The sequence below is a fragment of the Vicugna pacos genome, chromosome 19, assembly GCF_048564905.1.
Source record: "Vicugna pacos chromosome 19, VicPac4, whole genome shotgun sequence".
In the NCBI taxonomy this organism is placed as follows: Eukaryota; Metazoa; Chordata; class Mammalia; order Artiodactyla; family Camelidae; genus Vicugna; species Vicugna pacos.
In genome coordinates, this window is record NC_133005.1 from 30,056,526 (window position 1) to 30,078,025 (window position 21,500).

Here is a 21,500-nt window from a genome sequence, read left to right on the forward strand (position 1 = left end):
TGTGATGGTTCATTTTATGTGTCAGCTTCACTACATCATGGGATGCCCAGGGATGTGGAAGCATCATTTCTGGGTGTATCTTTGAGAGTGTTTCTGGATGAGATTAGCATTTCATTCAGTGGACTCAGTAAAGCAGGTGGCCCTCCCCAAGGGGAAAGCTTGAGCTGAGACAGAAGTCCTCTCTTGCCCTAGGACTGAGATTGACACCATCAACTCCCCTGGTTCCCAGGCCTTTGAACTTGGACTGAATGACACCACTGGCTTTCTCTGGGCCTCCACCACGCTGACAGTAGATCACAGGACTTCTCAGCCTCCATAATCATGTGAGCCAATTCCCCATAATAAATTATACATACAAAATCTATCGGTTCTGTTTCTCTGGAGAACGCTAATACAGTGATCTCTCAAGAAGAGATAGGTAAATTAGTTCCAAAACATGAAGGCAAGACCAGGGATAAACTGTGGTTAGAACGCCAACTCAACTTGGTTGGGGCCAAGAAATGCTGCAGAATAAGAAGAGGTGGAATTCGTTTTTTTATCAAGACTCCCAATGAAGAGCTGCGCTCCCAGGTCTATGAACACAGAGTGGGTAGGCAAGCTGAGCGAAGTAGGGTGCGCCTCAGTCCACAAGCAAAGGAAAATGTATTCCAACTGGTGATTTTGCTGCTGTCACCCATTAACTATGCTTCCCCCACCCCATGTGGGATTTTTTGAGGCCACTTAATGAGGGATTTAGATCTGGCTTCTAACACCAATCATGGCAGCAATTTTGAAGACATTTCACAGAAAACACACGTAGCAAAAGAGACAGTTGCTTAAGAGTCTTAAAATGCTGCTGGGCAGTTTTATAGAATGGTGGAAAGTTCTGCGTGTCGGCAAGAATCAGAATGGACAGAACTCAGCACAGAACCAGGAAGACATTCTGTCATTCTGGAGGGACACTGTGGAAACACTGGGGAAGCTGATGAGATTGTGAAGGGGAGAAACGCTGGGAAAACAGCCGGGTCCTTGGGGTTTCTGTACATGCTTGTCATCCACCCAGAAGGTAAAATGCACCCACTGGTCAGGAAAGCATCATCTTGCTTTCCTCAAGGGGAAGCCACGTTGCTGGGGAAATCACACCTTTCTGGAAATTCCTGGTCCTGATTCCCTCCATTTCTCTAGAAATCATATCTTAATTGATGTTTAATCGTTTTCATTTCTCAAAGTTAATTACCCTGAGAAGTGACCATCGTGGCCAAATTATTCTATTCTGCCTGCCTCCGTGGATGCGTGTGCAGTGTGTGTGTATAAACGTGTACATGCAGCTATAATGATCTGTGATTGTCCTTCTCGGTCAAAGATAATTGGCACAATCTTGATACTGCACATGTGAGTAGAGCTTAGAACAACCCACTGGCATGGGAGGGAAAATGGGAAAATGTCCTTGTGTGTGGGTCTAGGAGAGAATTTCCTATATTTTCCCAGTTTATAACATACTTGGTGTCTCAGTAATATCTTCATCGCAACTCTAGGCCGAAAGAAAAACCTGTTCCCCAGATACAGTAGTTAGGTCCAAACTGCTTAATAAGTAGTTATGTTCTAACAACTCAGCAGCTGTTGGAAAAAAATAATTCACATCAATTAAAGGAAATCCCCAGGTCACCTCCATTATCATCACCCTCAGTCACCCCATCTCTGTTCTGCCATCCTCCCTACCTGAAGCACCTCCCCCCTCCCAGTTCTCCCTGCACCCAGCTCTGTCTTCAGGACACAACTCAAGCATCACCCTACCCACCTGCCGTGCCCGCCCTCCCTCCCCTCTGCCGTGAGACTTGCTCACACCTTCCTCTCCGTTTCCAAAGGACTCTGCCCTTGCCTTTAACACACAGCATCACAGTTACTCGCTGGTGACAGACTGCATACCTTAAAGTAAGGGAACATGTTTAATTCATGGCTCTCTCCTCAGCTCCTAACGGGGTCTGCCACCTTATAGGTGCTTGGTACATGTTTATTCATCGAATGAATGATTGATGTTACCAAACTCACCAAACAACTTGGAAGTGACGACGTGTGAGAACCCGAGGTGCTAGCAGACATGTAAACGCGCGGCTCTATCCATATGCAAGTCGACGTGCATCCTTGCGCTTGGAATATACATATGCATGTTGACCTCAGCATCTGCCCACATCCCAGCTGCCTGACTGTTGGTGGCGGGTTCTCTTCCTGGGCAGAACACAGACAGATTAAGTGACTTTCTCAAGGTCACACAGTTCGTCTGTGGCAGAATTAGAATTCAAACTCTGGCAAATTAGATCTGGGTTCTTAACTGACATGCTCTCCTGCCTCTCATTTCTCCTGGCTGAAGTGCTTTCTCAGGAGTGTGCATATCACTGGGAGGTCCTTCCCAAAACAGGAGAAGTCAACCTCTTGTACTCTGCACCCCAATCCTCCTCCCTGCTGCCCGGTACTCCCCAAGGTCCCCATCAGCATGAAATCTATGAATTCGATAAATTCAGCAAACAGTCGAGTGGAGTGCTGATCTGTATCAGGCACGGGGGACCTGACCCCAGCAGAGCATGGCCCCTACGTGGCTAAGAAGGGAGAACAGAGGCATGGAAGACTCTAGCAGGACGACAATACACAAGGCTCATTAGGGACAGGGAACAAGACTGAGCAATTCATGCTGTTAAGAAGATCACAGAAGGTTCCAGAGGAGGATATTGGGCTCCCAGAAAGCAGGCTTCCCATTCAAACCAGTCAGATTGGACTCAATCCAAAATAATTAGTCAGATTCTGAAAGAGGTTGGTGCCTCTGAGGCCGCACCACGCTGCCCCAAGACAAGGAGACAGGGGAGCGCACCCAGCTCTGCCAAAGCCTCCGGCTGGCTGTTCCCCAGCTCTGTGCCTTGGATTCTTCTCTGCAGATGCTCCATGGAGCAGGCTGGACGACGTACACTATCTTCAGCTCAGAAACCTCAGCCCATCCTATATTAGATTCCAAATACGTGATAAAATATGAATAATAGTTCTCCGAAAATAAGGGGAAAGTATAGAATTTAAAGTAGTTGCAGTTATTTCAATTCTTGGCCAAAGAAACTGGTGGCCAAGGGAAGAGACCAATGGCCAGTGAACCCTCAGGAACACAGTCTTTCGTCCCTGACCCATCGCTCTTCTTGAGCGGCAGAGCAAGAACACTGTGATCGCTCCCTGCTGCCCCCATACTCCAAAACTTACCCCTCTGATGAGCAATGTTTAGTATCGCTGAGCACCTACCCTGTGTGCCCAGAATTGTGCCAGACCCTATGCCATGCTAGACTCAAATCTATATTGCCTTACTTTGCCTTCTTAGCAATACTGTAAAGAAAGATTATCATCCTACCTTCACAGGTAAGAAAACAGACTCAGAGATGTTAAGTCACTGCCCTAAGGTCACACAGCCAAAGCCAGTGGAGAACCCAGATCTATATTATTCCACAATTAACATTCCTCCTACTATGTACACAGCTGGCTTTCATAATAGACAGTAGAGAAGGGAAGGAAAACTAAGAAATGAGTCAGTAATAAGGGATGTGTTCTGAAGACAGAGCCCAAGGAACCCCAAGACTGTATGACCTGAAAGCTTGTTCATCGGGAAACAAGGATTTTCCTGGGACTTCCTCCCCATCTCCACTTTCCTTCCCCTGGCTGACTCCTCTTCATCTCTCAGGACTCACCTTGATTGTCTCTTCCTTTAAGACGTCTTCTTGGCTTTTCCCTGAAACTTACAGATCCCTTTTTGACCTTGGCCATTCCCATAACTCCTTCTCTCCACCGTGCATTTCATCCATGTGAGCAGAATGGCTTGATTACTTGTCTATGACCCCCCCACCCCCAACTAGATTGTGGTGCCTTAAGATTTGGAAAACAGTCTATCTTATTTTCTATCCTTAACCTCTTAGTGCAGTATCTGGCATGCATTAGGGGCTCAATAATTATTGTGGAAGGAAGGAAAAGAAAGAGAGGAGTAGGTAGACAGACGCCCAGAGAAAGACTCTTGATTTTCTCTTCACAGTTCTACATCATAGAGCCTAATCATAAAGTCTCCTTGACTTGAACTTGGAGCTGCCTCTTTTCCAATCCTGCAAACCTTGATGGTAATGAGGTATTGTCTCTGCTTGCCTCCTCCAGCCCCAGAATCTGGGGGCTCGAGGGCGTGGCTGGCAGACGAAGCTTGAAGGGGATGATGCAATATCGAAATTCGACTGGGAAAACTGGATGTTCTACTCTTGGGGGTGTGGAGGGCAGGTGGAGAGTTGCCTGACATCCCCCACTGGGAGAAAGTTCTTTCTCTCTACCTTTCCCACAGGGTAAGGCGTTCGGGAAGGAAAATATTTCATGCCAGACTCACTTGGCGAAACACTAGCTTAAACAGAAGTAAAGAAGCTTCTTTAGTGGAGAATGTCTCAGAAGTTTAACATGCTGTGAGATATAAATCTATGAGTGACAGAGAGACTGAAGATTCCATTTTCCCCCCAAATTAATAAGCAACTGAATTTTTTCAGCAGTGTATTTAATTACTGTCCTATAGAATAGTGCTTCTCAAACCATTTGTGGTGTAGAACAAGATTTTTACTTTAAATTTCCAATTGACAGTGGACCAATACATGGTCTTATTCTGCATGACAGGCACACAGCCCAACCCGCATGCCATTCACCACGTGTGTTTGACACCTGTACTCGCTCATTACATCCTGTCCAAGGAGATGAGTCCATTAGACTCTCTTTCAAAATCTCTCTTATCAAGTCAGATGTCCAATAGGATCACTTTCTCTCTTTCTTCTCCTCTTTTTCCCCGAGAGGGAAGACAGAACCGGATGGCGAGCTCAGGAACCACCAGCTTTCTATTTCCCATGTTAGGAGCTACCTCTGCATCGCCCAGTCCCACAGCAGACGTTTCTGGGAGACGAAACAGATTTCCTTCAGCCCATCAATGGGGGAATGAACACCAGGACCAGGGCTATGATTTGCCAAATGGCCAGGGTAGCCTGGTTTATTGGGAGTTGAGAGCCTTTCTGTTTCCAGGCTCTGTCTTTGGAAGTTCTAAGAAGGGGAAGCTGTCAGACCAAAAATGCTCTGGAGTAGGGTCCTAGGGAGCTGTTCTGTATTCCTATTTTTCATGCTCAGCACAGTGTCTGATGCTTAGGAGAGGCTGGCCTGAGAAGGAAAGAAAAAGGATTCGATATGAGGGAGAAAACATTTCAGAGCCAAGAAAGGACTAATATAGGCAGGGCACAGAAATGCTCACAGATTAAAAGAAGGAGATTTGGGGCTGACTGCATAATGCAGAATGCTGGCAGTCAGTATTTAACAGGGGAAGAGTTCACCTGCTCTCTTGCTGTATTCAAGACCTAACTAATAGCACAGCCAGCAGTGCTTGTGGTGAAGAAAAGCTCGTCAGTATCTCAGCCCTTCCTGCTAATTTCCAGGCTTCCAATTAATTGATTTTCCTTATGGAAACTCCACAGTAATAAGTGGCTTGTATATAAATATGACAGGTGTGCTGGGTGGATAAGAGTATGCCGTGGACATGTAGTGGCATTATTAATGACCTTGTCATCAATATCATTGCAATATTTTTTAAAAATTAAGCCTTAAGAGTAGCTTGGGCACGTGTCTGAGACCATCTTGCATGCCTTAAAAAAGTTGCTGATCCTAAAGTTTTTGTTTTTTTTTCTCTCTCTCTCTCTTTGTGTTGCAACTTGAGTTTCTTGAGTTTCTTTTGATGTTTGACTCTTGGGGTATTGCTTAAATAATTAAGGCCACTATATTTTACCTACTTTACATATAGAAAGTTTGATTTCCAACATTGAGTTAGAAAATTATTTAATGGCATCTTATTAAATAGAAGGTAGATGACACATAGATAGATAGATAGATAGATAGATAGATAGATAGATAGATAGAGATTCTTTTATTTAAAATGTGGATGCTATGAAATCCAGATGGACACAAAATCCCATTGTGGTTTTTTGAAGCCCCCAGGTGCTGGCTTCCCACTAACATCAAAGAGAACTGAGGAGGAAGAAAGCTCATTGCCTTGAGAATGCACCCTGTGAGAAGCGGGTTGCAAGGGCCATGTGGTTTATTTCTGCTAAAGGATCTGATGGGAAATGTCACCTGCCTCCACGGGCAGCCCCAGTCCCATCAATGCAGAAGGACCATGGCTACAATCGCAGGAAAACTCTGAGGCTCAGCTCCATCACTTAGCAGCTGTGGAGTCCTGGGCAAGTCATCTAACCTCTTTGAGACTCTGTTTCCTTACATACAAGATAAAGATATTAAAACTGGGCTTCTAAGGCTGTTTTGAAGATAAAAGGTAAAGTTTTTAAGTACACAGCGTGTAATAGATGTTCGGTGAGTGGTATTTATTACCATTGCTGCAATTAAGAATGACCAGGGAGTCTCCTCTCCCCATATGAGATCCACAAAGGTCTTACCCTTTAACCTACTTGTCCAGCAAATTCTAGCCTGAATAACAGTGGGGAGTTTCCTGTTCTTGTTGAGGGTAGCAGAACCTAACAGGACAGGCTGCCCAGGCTTCCATCTGGGGAGAAGAACTAAAGAGGACAGTAGGATGGGGGCCGGCTCACTAGACATAGGAACCAGGACCTGAAAATCGATAGCAAGACTAAAGACCACTCCTGCCTGATCGCATAGAGAGCTCCTTCCCCCAGTCACAAAAGGCAGGGGTGAGCACCCTGGGTTGTGTTCTGGGCGATGAGAAGAGAGGTGTGTTGGGTACACAGCTGCATGTCCTAGACATCTTCCAGGTCGTAATCCTAGTAATCTAGGCTGTGAAGTCATGGTGCACTCAAGTTATCACCAGCAGGTTATGCTACCCGCAACAAGAACATGAAACTCCCTGTTGTTATGAATGTATTTCTTCAACAACCAGTTCCTGAGGGTCTACGCAATGCCAGGCGCAGTTCTGGGCTCTAAAGGAATCAACGATAAAGGGAAAATTTATAAATGCCATCCCTACCTTTACCCTTCTGGGAGAGGCAGTTAATCAAATAAATACCGTGGCAACTGTGTGAATGTGCTATGGAGAAGAGGCACATGGTGCCATCAAAGGAAGCAGTGAGGGGAATTGGCATGGTCCGGGATATCAGGCCAAAGAGGCTTGTCTACCGCAGTGATCCTTGAGCTTCAACCTAAAAGATGAGGAACACGAGCTAGATGTAGTGAAGGCAAGGGTGAAGGTGAGAGGCACTGTCAGGTAAGGGAAATAGATATTCAAAGGCCTAAGGCAAGAGGTTGTATGCTGTGTGCAGCTGAATCCCCCAGGAAACGAGGAGGAGGCCCACAAGACAAGCAGGCAACATCCATATTATGTAAGACTTTGTAGGACTTCTTGAGGATTCTGGTCTTCTGCCCAATGGCAATGAGAAGCCTCTGAAATGATGTAAGTGGTTAGAAGATGACATGATCAAATTTGCACTTTCAAAAAGATGTTTCTGGGTCTTTTGCTAATTGGACATCAATCGTCATTACAGATGGACTTCCAAGACCCACCTCTCAGCTGGCTCTGAGACAGGGAACCAGGAGGAAGCATGAGTCAGGGGCTCCTGTAATTGGATGCTTCAAAATCTCCACTGCTCTGTCAGGGATGACTTGAGTACACCATGATTTCATCACCTTCCTTATCTTGGCTTCTGGTGCCAAAGAGTTTTCAGCATATTCCAGCTTCTCTCTGCCCGGAGGGTAAGAAAATTACCACCCTTGATACTAACATCTTCCTCTCCTCAGAAAGGGATCAAAATATTGCATTTCAGCCTCATTAAAGGTCAAACCTATGAATGAATTAATCCCTTATTAAAAACTTCTATCATTTTGGATTATAGTCTCTCATATTTATTGGCAATAAAACAACATGCTAATAATTAAACCACAAGACCCATGAAAAAGAGACCTCATTTTGTAGTGTTCTAGTTTCAGCCTCCTGCCCAGTAGTTGCCCAATAAAAATCTACAATATAAATGAAACTTCAAAAAAAAAAAAGAAGAAATAAAATGAAAAAAAAATCACTCATCATCCAATCATTCTAAAATAATTTTCCATTTGTTCTAGAATGCCTTTGTTTTTATGAAGATTGTCTTGTATTTGAACTAACTTTTTGGCATGTAATCCTAGTTTATATATGATGTACACATTGTTTATAATATTTGTTATTGTAAATACATGAGTCAAACTGTTAATTAGCCACTTGGATCATCCTGGTGTGTGTGCTGATGGACTCAAGTTGTGTGCACAGGAATATATACAATATATAAAAAGACATGTTTTAAATGTCTAAAGCTATAATGCCACAACTTAACGGGGTTTTTTTCCTCCATACAGAGGCAACAGAAATAAAACATATAAAAGAAGAGAAGAACAAATTAATTTTATATTATCGAAACAAATATACTATTGAAACACACAAATTTTATATTATTGAAAGCTTTGAGCTGACTTGGAAAAAGAAAGTCTGTGTAGCAGTCCTGGCAAAGACTGGAGAAGGTAATCATAAATATAACCTCAGATAAAGAAGGAGAGAGCTCTAAAGAGAAGGACGTGGATTCAAGGGATCAGAGAGATACAAAACAGAGGGGGGACTCCCCACTGGCCACCTTGCCCCCAAAACGTGTGCCTTTCCCTCCCAAGGGCTCCCACCCTCCCAGGGGCTCTCAGTCCTTCACAGGTGGCCCCTCGTCCTCTCTAAGTAAATGACAGGAGTTTCTGCTCAGATCCTCAATACATCTGACAGTTTAAGGAAGGTTATCAAGACGAACTCTTCCACCCCTAAGGCAAGCCTCCCACCCACACTTCCACACAAGCATACGACTGACCTCATGGCTCGTATGGACGGTGAGCCCAAGTGTCAGAGTGTACTGATGACGAAAGCAGAACCAAGGAGTAGGTGTACATGTCAGCAGGCAGGGGACCGCATCTTACGTAGAGTTCCAGGGTCGGAGATTAGAATTTGCAGGGACCAAAGATGATCCCGATTTCATACGTCTTTGTAGCTCCAGGGCTGTGAATACCTTAGCTGCCCAGAAGGACAGACGATGTGCAAAGTTCTCAATAAGTAGGTTGAATGGACGAATGGATTCCATTGTTCCCCAGATCACAAGGAGCACAAATTACCTCTTCCTCGGAGATAAGAAGATGTTGCAGTTTGGGATGTCAGGTAACCCTGTGAATCCCACTTTCAGTGGCTTTAAGCTCTCCAAACTTTCTTCTTCATCTGAATAAAGAGGATTATAATCCATCTCAAAGCACAATGTGAATATTGGAAGGGCTAATTTATCAAAACTACCCGGCATGCAGAGGGAGGGGCTGCTGGGTTCCGTATCTGAATTTCCTAAGTCCTAATGCTTGGTACCATTGAGCCGAGGTCAGTGCTGTGGGGCCTTATACCCATAGCTGACTAGGAGAAGCTATATCAGACAGCCCTCAGGATCGCAGGCTCTGAAAGCCAACTGTTTCCAGCTGAATACTAGCCCCATCTCTTACAGCTGTGTGGCCTTGGGTAAGTTACTTCACCTCTCTGAACTTTGATTTCCACATCTTAAAAGATGGGGATAATAATAGTACTTACCTTGAAGGGATTTTGTGCACACATGTAGCGTTTAGAATAATGTCTGGGTTTAGAACTGTTCGATAAGTGTAACTATTATGTCATGTCTATAAATAAACTTGAAGTTTAAACTTCTCAAGCCGAGAACAAAAATGTCTTTCTCTCAAGTCTACAATCAATGCCTTCTCATCATGCTTGACTCTCTAGGCATACTCAGGGATTTCGGCTGATGAGGGTTTGCTCTCCTTGGCCCCATGCCACTCACCACCCCATCTCCCCAGACCCCAGAGAGCTTGGGCAGGCCCAGGGGTTGAAGTGTGGCGGCACCAGGCAAGCCCTGTGGCCTGTCTGCAGTGCAGAGGGGCCTGAATGCCCCCTGAAGCTGCTTTCAGCCACACACTCTGCTCCCCTTTGCAAGAACTCCACAAAGAACTGATGTGGATGGAATTCATGAGATTTTTAGCTCAATGACAGCGCCTGAAACTGAACTGAAACTGAAAACCCTTCCATTTTCCTGTGTTTCTTTTTAGGTGAATAGGTGCATGAGGACACATTAAGGTTTATTAAGTAAGAGGAAGAAATGCTTGCAAACTTTATTGCTCCTCCCAGGCCTGTAAACAATTCCTTTCAATCCTTGTTTAAAGCAATAAAACCTGGAGGGAGATGAGCCCCCGGAACCCCCAGGGTGAGGGTGGGTCTGCTCCCAGCCTGAGGCTGAAACAGGGCTCCAGGCAGGGCAGCCCCCTCCCTGCTCATCCCTGCACGGGAGGGGAGTTAATGGAACCCCTGGGGCTAAAACGGCTAGGAGCTCACAAAGCCCAGGACCCCTTAAATTGTATGTAAAAACTAGAGAAGGGGCGATCTCAGGGGGGCTGGAGGCAGCACAGGACCCAGGAGGAGCCGTCAGAGCTCTGCAGCCAGACTCCTTTAAGAGCAGGAAGGTGAGGAGCCACAGGGGGTGAGATTAAGGGCAGTGAGCTATAATGCTGGGTCCTGATGCAGGTTCCGCTGCTCACCAGGCAAGTGGCTCTGAGCAAGTGACATGACCTCTCTCAGCCTCAGTTTCCTCCCCTGTCTTGGGGATCATGAGATATCTGGATGAATGCAGAAGACAATCAGTGTAAAGCAACAAACACTATGCCGAGAAGATAGTAAACACTAAAGAAACTGTGGCAAATCGTTACTTAAGTGGGGGGTGAACACCCAGGTCCTGAAGGATTTGGAGCGTGAAGCCACCTGTGCTGAATAACAATGATCAGTGACCACCCCCAGTGCAATCGTCCCAGAGAGCCCAGAGGAAGCCCTCAAGGGTATCTGCAGACACCAGTGGTGCCAAGAAGACCGGCTAGCAGGCTCTCCGGGCGCTGGCATCTGAGGGGTCCACCTGTCATTCCCCCGGCTTTCTCCTCTGGCTGCTTCCGGCACCAGGCGGCCCGGATGCTGCCCAGTGAGCTCTGGGAGGCTGGAGTCAGCAGTGGCCTGGGCTCCACGCCTGGGAGGGACTTAGGGTGACTTGTAGCCCTGTGGCAGGACAAACAGCACAGGAGGAATATATGGGTCCAAAAACATCCCTACACAGAGAGAAAACAGGACCCGTAGGTGAAGCCAAAGAGAAAGGGTCCAGGCTCCTGGTGGGCAGTGATTTCTTGTGTGACCTTTGAATTAGTTTTCTCACCTCCAGCCGGTTAAGCTTTCATTTGTGGGGCATCTTAACAGAGCCACGTTTCCTTTCAGATACTCCCGGGAGTCTACAATAGACCACAGGTGCACTCTTTTCAGGAAAGTTACATGCGCATCCACTCTGCCCGACTGAAAGATGAAGCAGAAAACAGATCTCAGAAATGGTATAAAAAGGCTCCTCGTGAGCACTGAAATCAGTTAAAATACAGGCTAGCTTAAATCATTATGTTAAGCTTAAGACCCTATACTAAAGTCAAAATTATGTTTAGAAGAGTCAATATTTAAAGTTAATAACAACAACAACAATCATAATTCTATACCGATACTTTGCATCTAAAATTCCAGAGCCGGCTAACAAAAGCTGCCAAGTGGAAGAGAAAAATGGGAGGATAGTAAAGAAAAGAGAAAAAGTATGCTAAACATCCTGAATTCAAACAGAAGAGCTACATCGAATACAGGGGACATAAATGGTGAAAAAAAACAAAAAAGAAAAAGAAAACGAAAAAGAAGACAGGCATTAAGAACACCCAACAAAAAGCTAAGAGAAATCAAGATGATAGAAGAATGAATTTAGCAGTTATAATTTTATATATGTGTGAGTTTAAAATGCATAAAAACAGATTCTTAAATTTAATCAGAATCAGAATTTAAAGACAGCCATCAAGATTTTAAAAATTGGATGATGAGTTCGAAACGAAATTTTAAAAGGGAACAAAACTCACGATATTACTATCAGATAAAAGTTAACCAGGATAGAGAAGCCCATTTTCTAATGACAGAAGTTCAGCACACAAAGAGGAAAAAAAAAAAAAAAGACACAAGAAATAATCATCCTTTAAAAAAAAAGGAAACAGTGTTCATCTCTTGCTTTTTTAATTACATTGAGATTCTTTTTCTTAGTTTGGTTTATCTGCATTTTCTCTATTTTCTTCAATGTATTTGAAGAGAAAAAGAGTTATAGCTCCCTCCCTTTAGTACTCTCCTCGTTCCCAAAGAAGCTAATCCAGCCCAAGTGTCTCCTCTTCCAGGAAGCTTCCCCTGATGTTACAAATCCCACTCCCATATGTGCCCTTCCCAGGGACGTGCCAAGCCGGCTCCTACGAGCTAGAAAGCAGGGTGTGTACGTCTCTCCCCAACTCCATGCGCCGCAACACCAGGTTGCTGGATTGAAATCTGCCAAGACTCAAGCATTTACACCACGGAAAGCAGCACATGCTACAAATCAAATCAAATCAAATCACATGCACCGTGCTCTTGGAGCTGGCTGTTAACACTTACCAGCACACCACTGCTCATGTTCCCAGAAGTCTGTGCGTGACCCTCTACAGAGTTTCTGTCATCCTGCATGACAGTGTTTCACGTGGCTTTTTCCCACCACTGGTTTGTGAGCCCCTAGGAGGGTAAGACATTCCAGCATTTATCTTAATCCGCACCACAGCATCCAGCACATAGTTGGCAGGAGGAAGGACAGGAGGAAGGAGGAAGGAAGGACAGATGGAAGGAAGGGAGGAGGGGAGGGAGGAGAAGGAAAGATAACTGTTTTCTTTCCTCATGTGTGATAAAATTGCCTAATTGTCCCTAAATAGCAACCACAGCCCATTCTTTGGAGCATGAAATCCTCCCACTGTCACCAAGAGGAAGACCTAAGCTTCCTCATTCCTGATTCCTAAGGAGCAAAAGGCATTGCAAAGCACCCACCAGCCTCTGGAACTTGCAGCTGGACGGGTCAGGAAGGTAGGATGAAGCTATTATTGAACAGACGTAACTTAATCCCAATTAGGATGGGAAATTTTTTTAGCTTAAAACACTTCCTGAGAATTAATGATTCTGAGTCTATTTCCTCATCCAGCATGTGGCACCCACGAGAACACTCTTTGTCCGTAACTTCTATCATTTCCTTGAGGACCAAGCCTATGCATAAAGTACTTGAAAAGCTTACCTGTTTGGTTCCAACCCTCTTATAAAATGTATTGGAATCTCTTCAAGAATCATTTTGCTGTCCTAGCCAACAGACAATAGGTGTCTCCTGGGAATGGTCTATCCAAGTCGTGTGCTCTTTGTGTAAATATATCCTATTCTATCAGCCTTCATGCAAACTCCCCTTCTTCGTGAATCTTAGACCCAGGCCAGACGATGCTCAAAGGCCAAAGAACTTGTTGAAGTTAAGGAAAACAAAACAGAGAACAGTAGCTAGCCAGTTTTTCTGATACAGACTAGACACATCCACTCAGCTGCTGTTCCATTGTCCTAATTCAAGTTCCTTCACGTTGTGTGTGCCAGTGTGTGTGCCTGGCGACGGCTGCTGAGAAGAGAGAAGGAAATGAAGACCACTAATTATTGAGTAGCCTCTGGATCCATTCATTGGTTCAACAAATATTAATTGAACGGTACACCAGGCACCAGCCCAGCCCCTAGGGTCACAGATGAATGAGACCAACTTTCGGTGTATGCAATTCCTTGGAGGAACGGGCCTGAGAGAAGTAACAAAAAAACAAATAAATAAGATAATATACAGACTGGAATAAGCTCTAGGAAGGAAGGAGACAACACATTGTAGTAACTTGTCGAGGAGAGGGACGTATGCAAGAGGGACAAGAGTCTCTCTGAGGCGGGTGGCGCAAGGCATGAAACTCAAGGATGAGAAGAAGCTGGTCACACAAAGGAAAGACGCATTCCCAGGAAGGGAAATGGCTTCAGTAAAAGTTCTCCTCTGAGTGTTGAGGGGACAGCAGAAGACAGGGGCTGGGATGACAGCAGAGAGACCTGTTGAGCGGCTGCATGGAATTCCTTTCATCAGAGTTTGGACTCAGGCGCAAGAGGCATGGTCACCAGCTCCAAGTTTTCCAATGTGGATCCATTTGCCCAAAGGAAACACTTGGTGGCTTCACGCCAATTTCACACTTCTAGCTGGGAAATCTTGAACACATGACATCACCTCTCAGGACCTCAGTGTCTTCATCTGTAAAAGCAGTTCAGCCGAATCTCCCAGAGTATCCAGTAAATGTTATACTCCTTGGTTTCTTGGAAAGGAAAATGACTCATATCTGCTGGAAATAGACCAGGTGGCTCCGGGCAGTTTCCTGGGCCTGGTGACAGCCAAGCTTGGGTGGAGCCTGAAAGGGGCAAGGGTGGAGACCAAAAGCAGCCTGGGTACCTGATTATGCAGTGCAATGCCCCACGTCCCAGGCTGCAAACTGTCAGCTCAGGAATGTGGCTTAGGTGGGGCGTGCTAGTGATGGAAACAGCAGAGAGAAACCCCAGGAGGCCCTGGAAGAAAAAATGAATATTCACATAATTGTAGGGTGGGGAAACACTGCTAACTTGAAAAGCAAAGGCAGAAGGCAGAAAGGCAAAGGTTGATGGAATTTATTTTATGAAAAATCCCACATTATCCTATAAATCAAAAATGAAATCATATGTAGACTGATCAAAAATGGGCAAAAGGCATGAACAGGCACTTATTTCACAGAAGAAGCATGAATAGTCAATAAACTTTTGGCAAGACTTTGAACAGTATTGGTGATCAGAGAAATACAAACCAAGGAACCATGATCTACAATTTTACGTACATTCAATTGGCTAAATAAATAAATAAATAAAAGCTTACAATACTAAATTTTGGAGTGGATTTAGACCTCCAGATCTCCTACATGCTGCCAGTGGAGTGTAACATGGTATTCCCACTTTGGAAAAGAATTGAATGGTGTCTTCTAATAATCAATATTTATATATTCCATGGTCCAGCAGTTCCACTCATAAATGTAACTATACACTTATGATCAGGACGCACAGCCAAGAATATTCAGAGTGACATTGTTCTCAGCAGCAAAAACTTGGAAACCACTCAAATATCCTTCAGTGAGAAAGCGGATCAGCAAGATGGTATATTCATACAATGGAATAGCATACAGCAGTCAAAATGAAGGCAGCGTGATGATATGACATGCCACTATACAGATAAATTTTAGTAAAATGATAATGAATGAAAAAAGTCCTCAAAGATTACCAACAAGTCCTTTAGGCGACCAGAAAATCTTGTTATGTTGGAAATGGAAAATCTTCTTATGGAAACCAGTGTGTTTACAAAAACAAAACATTTTCCTCCACCAAAAATTTACCAAACTCTATAATTAGTACTTGGTGTATTTTAATATATGTATATTATATATTAATAATAATTGTCTTAAGAAGGATCACATACCCTTGCTATGAAGTTAAAAACCACAACAGCGGGGAGGGTATAGCTCAGTGCTAGAGCGCATGCCTAGCATGCATGAGGTCCTGGGTTCAAGCCCCAGCACCTCCATTAAATAAATAAATAAATAAATCTAATTATCTCACCTCCCAACACAAAATAACCAAACAAACAGAAAAATTAAAACTTACAACACTTTAAAACCTACCCATTCATACTACGACCCTACTTTTATTTAGTAAAACTAAATAAAAAGAGATTCAGGATGATGGAGGCCTCAGAGCAGAGGCCGCATGAGCTGGATTAGGAGAGATGAGTCAGCCATACTCCTCTGCAGCTTTGCTGTCGAGACTAGCTGGATTTGGGAGGTAGTTCACAGATGTTCACTGCATAACTAAATGTAACTAATGAAGAAAATGACAAACACAGGGCTCACTTTGGCAGCACGTATACTGAAACGGGAACAACACAGACGAGATTAGCATGGCCCCTGCGCAAGGATGACATGCAAATTCATCCGTATTTCTAACAAGGTCCTGCTGTAGAGCATGGGGAACTATAATCGATAACTAGTAATAGCCTATAATGAAAGAGTTTATAAAGAAATAACAAACACAAACAAAACAACTAAATAAAAGGGGGCTGTGATGATTTTGTGTGTCAACTTGAGTGGCCTATGAGGTGCCCAGCTATCCGGTTAAACATTATTTCTGGTGAGCGGGTTTCAGAATGAGATAAGCATTTGCATCCACAGCCTGAGTGAAGCAAGTGCCCCTCCCCTCTGTGGGCGAGCATCATCCAGTCTATTGAAGGTCTAAATAGAATAAAAGGCTGAAAAAGAAAACATTCTCTCTTTCTGCTCTAAAAATAAATCTCTTTTTATAAATAGGAGATATAGAGAGAGTTACATAGATATTCACCCTATTGGCTCTGTTTCTCTGGAGAATCCAGGCTAATACAGAGGCCATGTATGGACAACAAAACAATGTGTCAGAACCCAGGATCATGATTAATTAACTCTGTGCCCCTGAGATCTGAAATAAAAAAGAAAAGAAAGAAAAAGAGACGTGTTTCTCTGTGAGAAACAAGAGCAGAATGATAATTCAGAAACAAATGACAGACTTGTAAGAAACATTTCCGTATTTGTCTACGTAACAAAAAGGCAGTGAATACTCTTAACCTCTTGTAAAGAATTCCAAATCAAAAAGGAAAAAGCAGACAGTTCAACTGATAAAACATGTAAAACACTTGATCAGGTTTTCCTTTTTTTTCAATAACATGTAAACAGCGCGAGGACAACATGTTAAACCTTACTTGGAAACAAAATAAAAAGACCTTTTCCACATACGCCTGAGTGTTGGGAGCCCGTTCTCTCACTATCATAGGAGTTTTCAAATATGAAAATAGAAAGGGTAGTATGTTTGCACTGAGAGGGCAGAAGCAGTGCCACACTCGTGGCATTCAGAGCTTGGCTTCTAAATACCCTGCTCTACGAAAAGGCGCAAGGACTCCTTGGGGGGAAAAGAGGCAAGTTCCAAAGATGGTGCAAGGAAAGTAGGAGGTAAGCCTGGAATACCACGTTGCATCAGCAAAGAACTAAGCATCCAAAGAATGATAGGGACATATCACAAGCACACAGAAGCCAGCTAGAAGCGACTCTCACTAGTCATATTTGTGACAATTTGAGCATCAAAAGGGGGTTGTAACCCAGTAAATAAGAGAAGAATCTAGGCGTCTGTGATAATGTGAATACATGCATGTATATATACATATGTATATTCATTCATTCCTACAAGAGATGGGAAAGCTCCTCCTGACAGAAGACAGGCAACCAATACATGTAGAAGGAACACTGGACATCAGCGGATGCTAGAGCTGGAGGTTGAGGCTGATGGGATACAGTGTATTTGCAGAGTCTCAGAGTGTTTGCCTACAAAGAGCATACAGATGGAAAACTAGTAACTTTATGGTGGAGAAACCTGGCAGACACCCACTAAACTAAATGATCAAAGTTAATGTCTCTAAAAAGGAACGAATGAACGTCATGTGCGTACTGATATGCTGTTCCAAGGACACAATGTTAACTCTTTAGTCTTCCTACCAAAAATGCATAGCGTGAGTCTAAGCATGAAGAAACATCAGACAAACCCAACCTGACAGGCCTTCTATGAAGTAACTGGCTCTCAGTCTTCCTAAATATCAAGATCAAAAAAAAAAAAATCAAGAAAAGCAAAGACATTGTTCCAAAGCAAACACGACTAAAGAGACATGACAACTGATGCAGTATGTGATACAAGATTAAATCCTGGACTGGGAAAAACTGAATAGCTAAAAATAATATCCTTAGACAATTGATAACATGTGAGTAGAGACTGTGGATTAGATAACAGCATTGTATCAATCTTCCACTTCCTGATTGTGATAATCACATGATATATATGAGGATGTCCTTCTCTTATGAAATACACACTGAATTATTTAGTAAAAAGGCACAGTGTTGCCAAATTAACTCTTACATGATTTGGTGGGGAGGGGGTAGAAACCGTATCTAGAAATAGAGATGGAGATAGAAACAGAAATAGAAATGTCTGTATGTATGTGTAGAAAGAGAGAGATATACTGGTATAATGCTTACACACGCATACGTGTGAAATAAATGTGAAAAATGAAAACAGTTGGTGAATCTGTATAAAAGGTATACAGGAGATTCTTGTACTATTATTTAAAAGTTGCTTTATAAAATATATATGTACATACATACAAATGTCTATATCCAAAGTAGGTGGAAATTAAAGGAAGTAGAGGCTGAAATACACTGCTGGTGGGAGCATATGATTTGGTATTACTTTTCTGAATGTTGACCATTTGGCGACATATAGCAGAACTCTATATTTTTGCATCTAATTTTGACCGTATAGAAATGTGAACATGGAAGCACGTAAATCCAGAGCTACAATGATCATTATATGGGAAATCTGGAAAAACCCAAATGGCCAATAATAGGAAACCGATTGAACAAATTATACAACATGCATTCAATGGAATAAAAGTCCAATCCATTAAAGTGCCAGTGCAGAAGACTATTTTATTACATGGAATTTTTTTCTGCACTACATTAAGTGAAAAAAACAAAAGCTAGTAACTATGATAAACAATAACAAAGAACGTATAATTTAGCCAATTTTTTGTCCAAAACAAAATTATATGTTATGATAGATTACGTTGTTGGCCCCAATTCTTGACTATTTTCTGATTCTACATCCTTGGCCCATGGACCTTGGATTCAGTCACGTGACTTGCTTGGACCAGTAGGATGGGGTGACAATGTGCATGAGCCAGTTTTAACCTGGGTCTTCAAAGCCTTTGTACATTCCCACTTCTCTGGCATTTCTGCCCACCTCCATGAGAAGGAGATAACTGGGCTGGCGTCGCTCCCAAGAGGAGAATGAGTGCCACATGGGGAGAAGTAGAGCTGCCCGGCCAAATTCAGCCGAGGTCAGCTGACCCCCAGCTGCTCAGATTCATCAGGGAATTGCTATGTTAAGGTCTGGGATCTGGGGTGGCACATTCTTCTGGCAAGAGCTAATAGATATATCTCTGAAGCACATACCTGAAAGTATTCCAATTGTTTACCCGTGGCTTGCATTATTACAGATCTTTTTTTTAAAATTTTCTTCTTATTTTGTTTATTTTTTGAATAGTGAACGTGTACATATATTACTCTTGTAATAAGAGAAAAATGAGCTGCGAAAAAATAGGGAAGCAGAAAAATACAATGACAAGAGTAAATAATGAGCTCAAATTCAGTATCTCAAAGGATTTCTGGAAAATGTTTCATGACTCCAATAAATATACAGCTTCCACTTATTGAATGTAACCCAGACATTTCCCTTTTTTTAATTTCTAAAATTTTATTTTTAGTGTTTTATTATTTTTTTTAATGAAGGCACTGGGGATTGAACCCAGGACCTCATGCGTGCTAAGCATGTGCTCTACCACTGAGCTATACACCCCACCAACCCAGACATTCTAATGTGTTCCCCCAGAACTTTTTTTTTCACTATTTAAAAAGTGATAAAGAGAGACAGGATTATTTCCATTTTACAACTGAGAAAACTGAGATCTCTATAATTTAGGTAGCACACCTAAAGTTACTCAGCTATAAATTATCAGAGCTGGGATTCAAACACACGTCAGCTTGATACGAATTAATCCTTGATTAATATTAGGGGCCTCCCAGACCCCTGGTCCTGCCAGAATTCTGTTGCTAAGCTTAGGAACTTTATTTTAAGTTACATGGGGGTCTTGAAGGTCTGCCATTGTTCTGTGACTATGGAATTACTCACACTGCACCCCCACCTCTCACAAGGTGGGGATGATAGATTATAGAAAGCCGCAAACTTACTAGACCAAGTGAGTGCTGTAGCAATGAGATGCTGGGTTTCTGTGATGTCCTAAAAAGACTTTGAGCTTCCCTCGGACCTTTAAGAACATTCTTGGGACCCCTGTTCTGAGAAAGTCCCAGGAGCCGCTTGGAGAGAGCCTCTTGAAGAGAACTGAGGTCCCTGGCTGACGGCGCCTGGGAAGCCCAGCACCAGCATCCAGCCCCGAGTGTGCCATCTTGAAAGTGACTCCTCCAGCCCCAGCTGAGCTGCCCCAGCTGCCCCACCGAGCCATGGCACGGTTGCTGATACATGAGCAAAATAAAGGGTTGCTGCTGTTTTAAGCCACCAAACGTGGTGCTTTGCTATGTAGCAATAGATCCCTGAAATAAGAGGTGTTCTTCCTTAAGTGATGAAGGAAGAGGGAGGGCAGGAGGGAGGACAAAAACAAAGAAGTATTTGCCACTTCATTCCATGGAGAAAATTGCCTAAGTGAGTAAACTCCTCATAGCGAGAAATGCACCCGGACTCCTGGTCCTCCGTGATCCTCTGCAGAGAAGGATGCAGTGTTGGCTGTGCATCAGGGCCTCTCTGAGCGGCTCTCCTTGTCTTCAGCAAAATAAGGACGGTAAAAAGACTGAAGTTCCTAGTGTAGTCCTAAGCTTATCCACTATCTACAGCAGAAAGGCAGAAGTTTATTTCTACATTTTCCTGTGTATTTATTTATCCTGTCAAAGGCATTTTCCAACTTGTCATTTTAACCCCATGGAATTTTTCATCCATTTCAGAATTTCAATCACCATGTCACTGAACGGTGATGGTGATGTAGGGGCAGCCAAGCTCCTGAGAGCAGCATAAATCCCATGGCCTCTGCCTTCAGGTAAGCTAGTCCCTGGTGGCCTGCTGCCAGAAGCATTCAACCAAAGGAAGCTGGACCCTGGCTATGAAGTGGCATTCTTGGGAGAGATGCTCCTATGAGTGGTGGCTTCCTTCTTCTCCTTGAATTGTGATTAAATCCCAATAAAATAGACTCTCTTCTCAAATGGCAAATAGAACCTATGAGTCCATCTGGTCCAGACCCCTGACTCTAGGCTGAGAAATAAATAAATATTCCAGGACACCTAGAAGGTCAGTCACTTGCCCACAGCAGATTCATTTCCCACCCTGCCTCTCTTCAGCTCTGTATTGTACAGGGCTGAGTCCTGTAAGCTGCATTCCCTAAATCTCTTAAAACTGGCTTCTTAGGGTTGTGCAATCATCATCAGAGGTACTGATGGGAGATTGGAGGGGAGGAGGAAGGGAGCAGCCAGTATGTTTCTCCCCAACACTCTCTCTTTCAGGCTGGTGACCAGAACTCTTCCATGGCTCCCATTGGTGCAAGGTGCTCCTAACTTCCAGGTTCCCAGGCTCTGTCAACTCCACCTCCTGCCATGACTCCCGGATGCCATTTCTAAGCTATCCATGTCTTGGTCCTGATTCTCAGCACCAAGACTCATGTGTTTACCACCATTTTCTGAACTTCTTTTGCTCCAGATTGAACTCTTTCAGTTGAATGCTTTAAAACAGCTGAAATAGTTTATAATGTCAGGAAGACACTCATTCATACTAGTCTGCCCGACCCTGGTGCGATCACGCATTCTCCCCATCCAGGAGCCCAGCC

The 21,500-nt window shown here is 43.6% G+C and overlaps 1 pseudogene; it reads left to right on the forward strand.

Moving 5' to 3' along the window:
- Nucleotides 1-15,886: 15,886 nt before the first annotated feature.
- Nucleotides 15,887-15,985, forward strand: LOC116278644 (U6 spliceosomal RNA; annotated as a pseudogene).
- Nucleotides 15,986-21,500: the final 5,515 nt, after the last annotated feature.